The sequence below is a fragment of the Danio rerio genome, chromosome 8, assembly GCF_052040795.2.
Source record: "Danio rerio strain M-AB ecotype USA chromosome 8, GRCz13ab, whole genome shotgun sequence".
Taxonomy (NCBI): domain Eukaryota; kingdom Metazoa; phylum Chordata; class Actinopteri; order Cypriniformes; family Danionidae; genus Danio; species Danio rerio.
In genome coordinates this window covers 33,487,628-33,500,593 of record NC_141028.1, presented here as the reverse complement: position 1 = coordinate 33,500,593, position 12,966 = coordinate 33,487,628, and the positions used below count along the sequence as shown (strand labels likewise).

Genomic DNA, 12,966 nt, shown 5'->3' with positions numbered 1-12,966 from the left:
GAAACGTAAGAATTTTACGTTTTGTCAGTTTAGGAGCTAATTTGTACGAATTCGTACGAGTTCAGTCGTAAGAAAATGTAAGATTTTAAAAAGGAGGTGTAGCAATCAAACCCCACACCTAACCCCACTCGTCATTGGGTGATGAGCAAATCGTACAAAATTGAACGAATTAGATTGTACGGATTTATACGAATTAGTCACTAAATCAAAAAGTTACGAATTGCCGTAAGATTGCGTTGTAAGTTTGAGGTCCATTTGTACTACTCACATTAATACTATATAAAAGGTACTTTTCTAACGGTCGTGTAGAAAATTCAAAAATGAGGAGGCCTTAGAGGCAGAACTTGTAGTATGTTAGAGGCATAACTTAAAGTTATGGAGCCATGACAAAACTGTGCAAAATGGCGCTGTACATCAGTTATTAACGTCTACACTTACTGCACACCTAAACCCAACCATCAGTTAACTTCTATACCTACCACAACCATTAACCCAACCATCACAGTTTTTTAACTTCTACAGCTTCCCCAACCCTAAACTCAAACATCACGGTTTTTAACGTACAGCCGCGAGTTGCGGAGGCTTTTATACTTGACATGCTTGCCATTGTACTGTTGTTTGCGAGGCAGGTAAAAGGTCGCTGCTAGTGTGAATGAGGCATCAGTCTTTGATTTTTCTTTTTTCTCCATGTCCTCTATAAAATATGTGTCAAATATATTGACATACACATGACACCATGAAACCAATTACAAACAATGTAGTGCTGTAAACATGCTGTATGCAAATCAACGTAGCGTATATAGATAAATGTAGACATTTACCAGCAGAAAGCTTACATGTACATGTTTAGGTCAGTTAAGTTTTTAAACTGTCTAGAGCAGGGGTGCCAAAACTTATTACTGGAGGGCAGATGTCCTGCAGATTTTAGCTCTAACTTGCCTTAACACACCTGCAAGGATGAAAAGCCTAGAAAGCCTAAGAGCTTGATTAGCTAGCCCAGGTGTGTTTGATTGGGTTGGAACTAAACTTTGCAGGACTCCTGCACTCCTGGACCGAGTTTGGAGGAAGATTGCATTGTAACATGATGTTTCATAAATGCAGTTATCAACTGCAGACACTGAGTGTAAATAAAGCCTTTTTGAGCCTTGTGGTTTGTGGAAAAAAAAGCATCAAGCTAGTTCACTTCATTTACTTCAAAACCATACAGATTTAATTTTTAAAAAAATGTTGTATCATTTAAATATTGCTTTTAAAGGTCTTCTTTCCTCTGTCTGGTCATCCTTCCCCCCCCCCCCTGCAGTCCCTAAATGACTTAAGCAACGCACATATCTGTCACCTGCTCAATGGAGACTGTGCTGTTGCATGTGACTATCAACGGGCCCTCACATGCTCTCAATACGAAACACATTTCTCATCATTTCCGCCCGCAGCATAGTGCTTTTCTTAGAGACCAGGAGGCCTTCTGAGAAAACCACACAGTGAAGTTCCACACAGTATTTTTAAGGAAACACCAGTAAAAAAGGTCAGCAAACTTTCCTGTGCGCTTCAAAGTTTCAGCATTAGACAACTCAGCACCTTTTAAACTAAAATGACTTGTAGCTCCCCTTCGATTAAACATTTAGTACCTTTTCATTTGTGTTCACAGGTGCATGAGGCTTCAAAACATCAAGAAAAAAAGCACTTGAGTCTGAAAAGCGATTTGCAGCTGGCTTGATGTCTGCATGCCCCTCTTGTGAGCCCTGCAGCTAAAGTGACTCAATCCAGACAGTAGTACTGGCATCTGTTATCGCTAACGCTCGCTCTGAACACCAGCCACAGACATAGCGTTCTCTGCCTCTAATGAGTCAGGAACAATGAGCGATGCAGATATGTGAGGAGATTGTGGGTTTGTCATCAGCTTTTTCTGTCTTTTTTTGGACGAGTTTAACAAGATCTGTTGTGTAGATTGTCTGTTGTGTAGATCTATGAAGCATAATCACTTTCAAACTGAGTCGCTTTCTGTTGTCCTAGTGGTAACTTGTGCGACCAACTGAAAATATTGCAAATTTTTCAGGGGAGTTTTTTTTTTTTGCCCTCACACACAAATTGTTATTGAAGTGACTGGATTTCCAGGGACATTTTGCAGAGCAATGATAAAGGGTCAGTAATGAAGTTTCAAACATAAGTTTAAACTGAAAGTGTGATAACAATTGAAAGTGCTCCTGAAATTCGTTCTTTGTTTGGTAGTAATTTTTTTTAAACATAAAGCTGTGGCATGCTGTTGTGTCTCAACCACAAACATAACTGCACAATGACAAAAGTGAGAAAAAAGTGGTTATGAAAGTACATAGTATATATATATATATATATATATATATATATATATATATATATATATATATATATATGTGTTTTACAATATATTGTTTTAAAGCAAGCAGTTTAATAATACATTGGAAAATATACAGTTTATATACATAAATAAATAAATAAATAATATTAATAATAATAATAATAATAAATAATAATTAATAATAAATAAATATTTATATTTATAATATATGTATTTTGTGATCGCTGAATCCAACCCAAAATCAGCAAAAAGATTTTTGCGATCCTGCAAAATTCCTAATTTAAATGCAAAATAATTGCAAATTAGTAAATAATTTCATAAAACATTCAATAGCAAACCATAAAATCAAATAATATTGATTTATATTTAAATTATAGTTTGTTTTTCGCAATTAATTGCTTTACATGGTGGCGCACGTGATTTATTTGAGTGTCTCTCAAAAAATGACGTCTCATGTGCCCTCACAATCCTAACATTACAAACAAAAGTGTCAGCTTGTGCAGTAACCAGATGCGGATGAAGTGTGAGTGATTTACATGTAGTCAAAGCAAAAATGGGATTAGACATCCTGTGGTGAGAATTGGGTGTTTTGTGCGTTTGACACGTTTCAGACTGCAAAAGAAAGTTGGAGCAAACATCTAACAATCAGAGCAATGAAACAGACAGATGGAGAGTGGTTCATGGATGACGTGGACGTGATTGAATTGAAGGACATTATTTTTGCTTTACATATTTGGCTGGTATTATGATGTGTGTCAAATCGATAAATGATTTCGTTTAACTCTTTCCCTGCCCTTGACAAGAGAAAACGCCTCCGCAATTCGTGTTTTAGGAGTATTACGGTAGGGGAAGCCCTAACACCGGTCCTGAGTGAGGTACATGTCAGATGCTCTGGGGAGCGAAGTCTGAGAGAAAGTAAGATCGTGGATAAAAATAAGAGTTATACAAACTTCCTTTGGCTAAATCCCTACCGTTTTAGATCTTGTCTTTACAAGAGATCAAAAAAAAGAAGCTTTATTTTTAAGATTTGTGTTATTGTCATTGTGTCAGATTGCACACCTAACAGTAGCCTACATGATATGGTAAATAAGATACATTGGGTTATATAACTTAACCCAATGCATAGGGTTATTTTAATTAAATGTTATTCATTCATTTTCTTGTCAGATTAGTCCCTTTATTAATCCGGGGTCGCCACAGCGGAATGAACCGCCAACTTATCCAGCAAGTTTGTTTTTTTACACAGCGGATGCCCTTGCAGCTGCAACCCATCTCTGGGAAACATCCACACACACACTCATACACTATGGACAATATAGCCTACCCAATTCACCTGTACCACATGTCTTTGGACTGTGAGGGAAACCCACGCAAAGGCAGGGAGAACATGCAAACTCCACACAGAAACACCAACTGAGCCGAGGTTTGAACCAGCGACCTTCTTGTTGTGAGGCAACAGCACTACCTACTGTGCCACTGCCTCGCCCTAATTACTATTACCATTACTATTACTACTATTAATTAAATAATTATGGCTGTGTGAATAAATAACATTCAGTTTACAAAAATATTGAAAATGCTTTATTTCCATTACATTTTAAGTTGCAGACAATTTTGTTAAAATAAAACAAGAATCTCAAATAATGAAGAAGCAGAACAAAGTACATACAGTTATAAACTGTGCAAGCGGAAATCATGTGTTGATAGAGCAGAACATGGAGTTCTGTGTGCTGTAGAGACTGTCCAGCAGCTGCAGCAGGCTTCACTCAGTGTCCACATTGAACAATACATTTAAACCACATTCAAAAGCTTCTAAAGATGGTCTTGCTTTAGTGTTATCCTTCCAATGATAATGAAGATTTTGTAGTTTGGGATAAAATCCCAAAACTCAATGTCACAATCGATTCACTCTACTCCTATATACCACATGATGTTTGCTCCAACCTTAAAACAGAAATTTCAAATTGTAAATTTGCACACGTATGCAGGACCAAATAACAACACAAATCATGTACTTACCCAGTTTAGCAATGGAGACATGATAACTGGAAGGCTGCAAGGGGTCATCTCCAAGATATCAAACAGATAGATAGAGAGAGAGAAAAAATGAAAGGTGCCCTTTGAAAGCTGCAGGATTAGTTTTTTTATGTGAGTTTTAAGGTGCATTACATTTGCAAATTTGGTGGGCAAAAACGGTCCATTTTACATTGCCATTGGTGCACTGCTGTTTATCAGTGTGCTCAATGCTCATGCCCAGAAACTTGCAAAATTCCCACAGGAAGTTTTTTGTCATCATTCAACACTCTTGATCACAGATTTCTACTGAAATAACTGGAACTTGTCAGTTAATTGTAATAACATATATTAACATATATTAACATATATATATATATATATATATATATATATATATATATATATATATATATATATATATATATATAATATATATATATATAATAGCTATGAAATAAATATATTCACTTTTAGATAGAATTTTTTATATCTTTAAAATAAACAATAAGCAGAAAAAAAGTTATTTGGTAAACTTTAGTTGCTTTTTTAAAAGTAAAATCAACTCGAATTAAACTGAATTAAAACATATATATATATATATATATATATATATGTATATTAAAAATGAATTTAAAAGTTGATTAACCTCTTTTAATAAGTAAAAGTAGATAAAACATATGTTGGCGTGAGTTATTAAACTCACATTTTTTTCTTCTTCGGAAAGTTTCAACTTTCCAAAATGAATACCATCTGGTTTAATTTTGTTTGAACCTTACTTAAAAGTGCTCTTCAATGTTATAAATTCAGAATGATTGCATGTAATGTGTTCTTTAACTGTATCATGCAACAGATAAACAAACTCAATGTACTTGTTGAATAAGCGGCACCTTGTTCATTCAAAGCAGTCTGTGATCTCCTGGATTAAGATTGGCTGCTTTTTATGTAACCTGTTCTGATCTGAGAGTACATGAACTAACAGGCCCAGAATAGCATTGTAACTCCTGGGTACAGACACTGCATTCAGAGCAGAACTGTGTGGTATGAGTGCAGGGCAGCGCCAGGATATTCATGGGTCACATGCTGCTCAGATTGTTCTGCATTCCTTCCCATTGATCTACTATTAAGGCAGTACAGCAGAGTGGAAGACGGAGTCAACATTCCTGACATTTTTAGATTATCTTTTGAAGTCATGTGTCTGCGCGGTGTTGTCATTATTAGAGAGGCAGGGTCGCAAATTTGGCAACACTGCTGATGTTTAAATATGTTGGTATAACATGCATGTGAGCTATTTCAGAATGCGGAGCTGACATCCATGAAATATCAGAATCAAATTCAGAACTGTCCAGGCACGATTTGTCTGTATGGTCTTGAAATGCAGTAGGTATGTTGTGATATCAGCACTATGTGCCTCTCCAAATGCCTGAGATATCTTGAAGTCTGGAGCAGATGCCACTGCAGGTACAACAGATGGCCAAATGTGAGCTACATATGGAGTTTAAAGAAAAAAGTAGCATACTTTCATTAGAAATGCAAGAATGTCAGGATTATTCAGAGGCCAAGAAAGAGAATCATGAGGTGAAATTCTTGAGGTGTTATTAGTGAGACTTGAGCTTTCAGACACAAGGTTTTTGCTGTTACATTAGTGACATTTTGATTACATTTCCCAGATTGCAAAAGGTTAATTGCAGTAATGCATAAGGCATAGCAAGCCATTATATAAATACCCTAACATACAGAAGTCAGAATTATTAGCCCCCCTTTAAATTAGTCTTTTCTTTTTTAAATATTTCCTAAATGATGTTTAACAAAGCTTGGAAATTTTATGTATGTCTGATAACATTTTTTTTCTTCTAATTTTAATTTGTTTTATTTTATTATTTTATTATGCGTTTTACATTTTTTTTTTGAAAGCCATTTTTAGGTCAAATTTATTAGCCCCTTTAAGTTATATATTTTTTCAATAGTCTCCAGAACAAACCATTGTTATACAAAAACTTGCCTAATTACCCTAACCTGCCTAGTTGACCCAATTAACCTAGTTAAGCCTTTAAATGTCACTTTAAGCTGTATAAAAGTGTCTTGAAAAATATCTAGTCAAATATTATTTACTGTCATCATGGCCAAGATAAAATAAGCAGTTATTAGAAATGAGTTATTAAAACTATTATGTTTAGAAATGTGTTGAAAAAAATCTTCTCACCATTAAAAAGAAATGTGTTGAATAAACAGAAATTGGGGGACAAAATAAAAAGGGGGCTAATAATTCAGGGGGGCTAATAATTTGGACTTCATAACCCAACCACCAGGGTGATGTCTCTGCTGGGTCTTGAAAAGATGAAAATGACAGCCAAATATCCCAAATATGTGTATCAATTCCTCAAAAAAAAAAAAAAACTGTTGAGATGAACACGGGAGGTAGAAAAATAAGCATATTTATCCATTTAACATATAAAAATAACAACAATATAATTGCGTTATAGCAAAGTCACTTTAAGGCAAGTAATTTCACTCATCGGCCATCTTTGAAACACCTCTCGGGCAGTATGCTCGGGCATTCTGTCTGAATGGGGAAACATCAAATTCTCCAAAACTGCTAGTCAAGATTGCGATTGAATTTCATATTGGGAATCACCAGTAAAATTAAACAACAGCTTAGTTTCATTTAAATAACTAAATTACACAAAATCTGCAGAAACTTCACGCCTGGTCCGAGCCCCTCCCCTAGAGTATCATCAGTCTACAGCCATCGATGATTGGCTCTTGTAATAGAAAAGGGACTTTATTCGCCATATAGCGATTGATGATTGGCTCCTGTACTAATAGGCGGGGTTTTATTCACCATATTGCTTGTTATACTTTTCCCCATTCAAAAAGATAGAAGTGAAATGTGTTTTGTATTCTAGAGTCTTTGTTTATAGCTTAAATAAAGCTTAAATATTTATAACACAAAAATAACATTACGTACATCAAAACAGCTGTTCTGTGTCAGTTTAATCAGTTGACCTTTGAAATTCAATTTTTTTAACCTAACTGCTTGAGTAATTAAATAAATAACAAATATAATAAATATAAATATAAATATAATAATAATAAAAATAAAAAAACAACAAAGCATCAAATATGTTTAACTCAACCATTGGGTTAAATAAATAACAGCGTGTTTTAGAGTGCTTTGTGTTAGTCAGTGCTGTAAATTTGCATGAACACTATGAACAATATGAAGTGGAATCTGTGTGGGAACTTTTACGCCCTCATGCACTCCCAGTTGCACAAATTCCTACACATAAGAGTCTTGAAATGTTGCTGAATAGTAAGTGTGGTGCTAAATCTGTGGCCACAGCACAATTTAAGCATGCAAAATATTTGCAGGCAGCAATGGAAGCAATTGACATTAACATTTGTTGAATCTTTTTTTTAATCTAGTTTAATATGTCATCCATTAAAAAATATGGATGCATTGGATGCAAACTTGCAGTTTCCTCTTCACAGGTAAGCTAACTCAAGGGTTTTGAACTTGGATGCTCTTCCAGCTGCAACCCATTACTGGGAAACTTCCATACACACTCATTCATACACATACACTACGGCCAAGTTTAGTTTACTCAATTTACCAATACAGCATGTCTTTGGAGTGTGAGGGAAACTGGAGCACCCGGAGGAAACCCACGCGAACAAGGGGAGAACATGCAAATTCCACACAGAAATGCCAACTAACCCAGATCAGACTCGAAACAGCGACCTTTTTGCTGTGAGGCGACAGTGCTAAACACTGAGACACTATGTCACCTAAAAGGGGTTTTTAATGGTTTTAATTCCGCTAAGTGACAATAGCACATAAACTACATACTTTTAGCAGTTGCATTGCAAAGAGTCCTGGGTCCAGTGTACAGGTTTCTGCTGTTGGGGCCCTTAGTAAATATCGCGTTCCAGGGATTGCATTCCAGCTTCCGCAAGGGGGCCCCTCCAAGCCTTTGGGCCCTATGAACTCTGTCCTCATTCTCTCCCCACCGCCACCTTGAAGATATATTTTGCCATTGCGAGGTGTTAGGTAAGCTATGGAAATACTGTCTTATGCTTACCAGTTGTTTATGAGATTTTGAAGTCATCTTAAAAAGTAAAGCAGAACAATACATAGTATGGTCAAATCATATAGAATGAGCTATGGCATTTAAAATGCAAGATTCATTCATTCCTTGAATTTTCTTTGGTTTAGTTCCTGATTTATCAGGGGTCACCACAACAGAATGAACTATTTAAAATGCAAGATGTGCACATAAAAATTCATATATACAGTTCAAGTCAAAATTATTATCCCCTTTGCATTTTTTTTTTTTTACATTTTCCCAAATGATGTTTACCAGAGTAAGAAAATGTTCACAGTATGTCTGATATTTTTTTTCTTCTGGAGAAAGTCTCATTTGTTTTATTTTGGCTAGGATAAAAGCAGATTTTAATAAAAAAAACAAAAAAACATTTTAACATTAAAATTATTAGCCCCTTTTAGCGGCATTTTATTTTGATAGCCTACAGAACAAACCATCGCTATACAATAATTTGCCTAATTACCCTAACCTGCCTAGTTACCCTAATTAACCTAGTTAAGTCTTTAAATGACACTTTAAGTTGTATAGAAGTGTCTTGAAAAATATCTAGTTAAATATTATTTACTCTCATCATGGCAAAGATAAAATAAATCAGTTATTAGAAAAAAGTTATTAAAATGTTTAGAAATTAAATTAAATGAAATGAAAAGAAATTTTAAAAATCTTCTCTTCGTTAAACAGAAATCTGGAAAAAAAAAAAACAGCGGGCTAATAATTCTGACTTCAACCGTCTATTACTTGACGTGGTATAAAACATGCAGTACAATGCCAAGCTAGTATTTGTTTATAGTGAAGATCATTTGAAAAGCAGCGCAGTGAAGCGCAGAAGCACATTCTGTTTAAAAGCATGTTTCATCATTGCTACCTATTTTTGACCATGCTTTTGCCTAAAATATTCCTTAATGTTCTACTAAATAAAAAAATGCAAATGCATTACAGTTATTAGGCACCATTTAAAGAGCCCTGCAGAGAACGAGGGTAAATTTAGGGCAGGCGTTTTTAGCAGCTGTGTCACCAAAGAGGTCTGCTTAACTCAGCTCATAGCAGCAGCAAACTGTAAAAATGAACAGACAAATTCGGAAGCCCTCAGAGAACATCTAGGCATCTCTTCAAATAAGGTCAGCTCTTTGAGCTTTAAGCTTACACGATGGAGCACGTAAGTTTCTGCAAACCCTTTGGTGGTTAAATTACTTTAAAAAAGTGCCCTGAGAACATAATGGGCCTTTTTTTTTTTTTTTTTTTTTGCAAAGATAGCATCTTCATCTAGCACTGTATTCTGTGCAGACATTGATTGTTCCACGGCAGACGAATGTCAACACAGAGAAACAAGCCCAGTCTGTCTGATAAGAGGATTGTTTAAAGTTACCAATTTTACAGTATCACTATCTGATTTCCACTCTACTTGTTTCAGTGAAACAAATTAAAGGGCCTCTCCAATTCACTAGGGATAGTTCCCTAATCCAAAAGGATAAGATCGAACTGTCTTAGTGCAAGAAAGTCCTAGAGTTTAACAGGATTACACAAGGGTATCAAAGCAGTCTAGAAGCCTCACTGACTCCAGAGGTCTTTATGATGGTCTAAGCTGCATAAATGCACCTGCTTGTCATCAAAGACATTCGCTATAAAACAAAGAGACAATAGAGAGATAAACACAGAGACCTTTTAACAGCTAGACTATTGTAGTGCGATGAACCAAATGACATGATTCATATATAAAAGAAGACTTGTAGGTGAGTTACATTCTCTGGATTTTATTATGTACCTCATTATGTCCACAAGCAAGTCTGAAGAGCACAGTGCAAACAAGAGAGTTAAAAATGGGTTTGCAGAAAGTGAAAATGACATTTCAGTTTGCTTAGCGTGGGATGGAAAAAGTTTTGTTTTCCTGACAGTTGGATCTGAAAGGTCAGGGTCACCAACTGAGGGCCATGACATGTCCAAACAAGTGATGGTAAACATTGAGACTCTTAAACCATGCGATCGCTGTTCCTTGAATGCCTTTCCGACAGAGTCAGACTGATGTTGACAATGATACAGTGTGGAGAATTTCCCCAAGTTGACATCCTTTGATTAGTGTCAAATTTACCTGTGCAAATTTAGCTATTACCTATATATATATATATATATATATATATATATATATATATATATATATATATATATATATATATATACAGTTGAAGTCAAAATTATTAGCCTCCCTTTGATTTTTTTTCTTTTTTAAATATGTTTAACAGAGCAAGTAAATATTAACAGTATATGTCTGACAATATTTTTTCTTCTGGAGAAAGTCTTATTTGTTTTATTTTGGCTAGAATAGGAGCAGTTATTATTTTTAAAACATTTTTAAGGTCAATATTATTATATATAAACTATATATATATTTTTTTTCAATAGTCTACAGAACAAACCATCATATAATATCAAATATTCATATAATTTGCCTAATTACCCTAACCTACCTAGTTAACCTAATTAACCTTGTTAAATTTAAACATTTAAATGTCACTTTAAGCTGTATAGAAGTGTCTTGAAAAATATCTAGTCAAATATTATTTACTGTCATCATGGCCAAGATGAAATAAATCAGTTATTAGAGATAAGTTATTACAACTATTATGTTTAGAAATGTGTTGAAAAAAATCTTCCCTCTGTTAAACAAAAATTGGGGAAAAATAAAGAGGAGGGTGAATGATTCAAGCGGGCTAATAATTCTGACTTCAACTGTATATATATATATATATATATATATATATATATATATATATATATATATATATATATATATATATATATATAGTTGAAGTCAGAATTATTAGCCCCCCTGAACTATTAGCGCCCGTTAATTTTTTCCCCCCAATTTCTGTTTAACAGAGGGAAGATTGTTTCACACTTTTCTAAACATAATAGTTGTAATAACTCTTTTTCTAATAACTGATTTATTTTATCTTTGCCATGATGACTGTAAATAATATTTTACTTGATATTTTTCAAGACACTTCTACACAGCTTAAAGTGACATTTAAAGGCTTAACTGTTTTAATAAGGTGAACTAGGCAGGTTAGGGTAATTAGGCAAGTTATCGTATAACAGTGATTTGTTCTGTAGGTTATCGAAAAAAAATTTGCTTAAAGGGGCTAATAATTTTGTTCCAAAAATGTTTTTTTTAAATTAATAACTGCCTTCATTGTAGCCAAAATAAAACAAATAAGACTTTCTCTAGAAGAAAAAATATTATCAGACATACTGTGAAAATTTCCTTGCTCTGTAAAAGAATTATTTGGGAAATATTTAAAAGAAAAAAAATAATCAAAAGGGTCTAATAATTCTCACTTTAACTGTATGTATGTATATATATATATATATATATATATATATATATATATATATATATATATATATATATATATATATATATATATAAATTATTATTTAATGGCCCAAAACAGGAATAAATTAATAGATAAATACATTTGTTATGTATGTTCTGATCAAATTTTAATAAAAAAAAATGCAACTAAATAATATTTACAAATAAAAAGCAATAAGTAAAGTTTATTTATAGACTCATTTCGAGAGGATCACATGCTTATGATTGACTACGGATGGTCCTGCATTAGCTATCATATGATTTACCAATATGACGAATACAAATGCTCATAAATAATTAGATTTCCTTACCTTTGTTATCTTCGCCTTAAAGAATCCCCGCATTCACTTCTACTCCTCCCCCTCTTTTCTAGACTAGTCCAGGACATGGCAGCATGGCGGCTCAGTGACTAGCACTGTTGCCTCACAGCAAGAAGGTTGCTGGTTTGAGTTCTAGCTGGGCCAGTAGGTGTTTCTTTGTGTAGTTAATATGTTCTCCCCATGCTTGCAATTAGTTTCCTCCGGGTGCTGTAAGACAAGCAGTATAAGTGAATTGAATAAATCAAGTTGGCACAGTATATGAATGTTTTAGTACTAGGCATTCAAAGCATAATCATATGCTGGTATAGTTGGCCACTGGCAACCCCTAATAATCAAGGAATAGGCTGAGCGAACGAATTCAGGGGAGCTCTCGAGTCCTACTTGAGCTCAGACTCCCCTCTCTCCGGATGAAATGGGAGGGAGCCCCAGTCTCAAGGATCTTTTGAGCTCAGGACTCTCTCCTGAGACAGCATGCCAAACATGCTTTATTATCAACCACCAGCTAAGTGTAAACTCTTGAAATCAAAATTAAATGGTTGGTGTGTTTATGGCATACGCATGTTCAACACACATAAAATGTCAGTATGAATTTGAAGTCTCTGTATAAAGTAGGGCATCACAGTGAAACAGTGGGTAGCATGATTGCCTCAAAGCAAAAAGGTCACTGGTTCGAGCCCTAGCTGGGTCAGTTGGCATTTTTGTGTGGAGTTTGCAGGTTCTCCCCATGTTGACGTGGGTTTCCTCCCTTTCCCCCCACAAGTCCGAAGACATGCGCTATAGGTTAATTGGGTAAGCTGAGTTTTCCATAGTGAAAGAGCGTATGGG

The 12,966-nt window shown here is 34.7% G+C and overlaps 1 long non-coding RNA gene across 1 annotated transcript in view; it reads right to left on the bottom strand.

Annotated features, from left to right (window-relative positions):
- Nucleotides 1–3,893: 3,893 nt before the first annotated feature.
- Nucleotides 3,894–12,966, bottom strand: part of LOC141375657 (uncharacterized) — a 102,756-nt gene continuing 93,683 nt past the window's right edge. Inside the window, exons 5-7 of the long non-coding RNA XR_015498092.1 lie at nucleotides 12,133–12,348; nucleotides 4,352–4,385; nucleotides 3,894–4,276 (exon numbers count right to left, since the gene is read on the bottom strand). This is a non-coding gene — a long non-coding RNA (uncharacterized LOC141375657). The remainder of the gene's footprint in view (nucleotides 4,277–4,351; nucleotides 4,386–12,132; nucleotides 12,349–12,966) is intronic.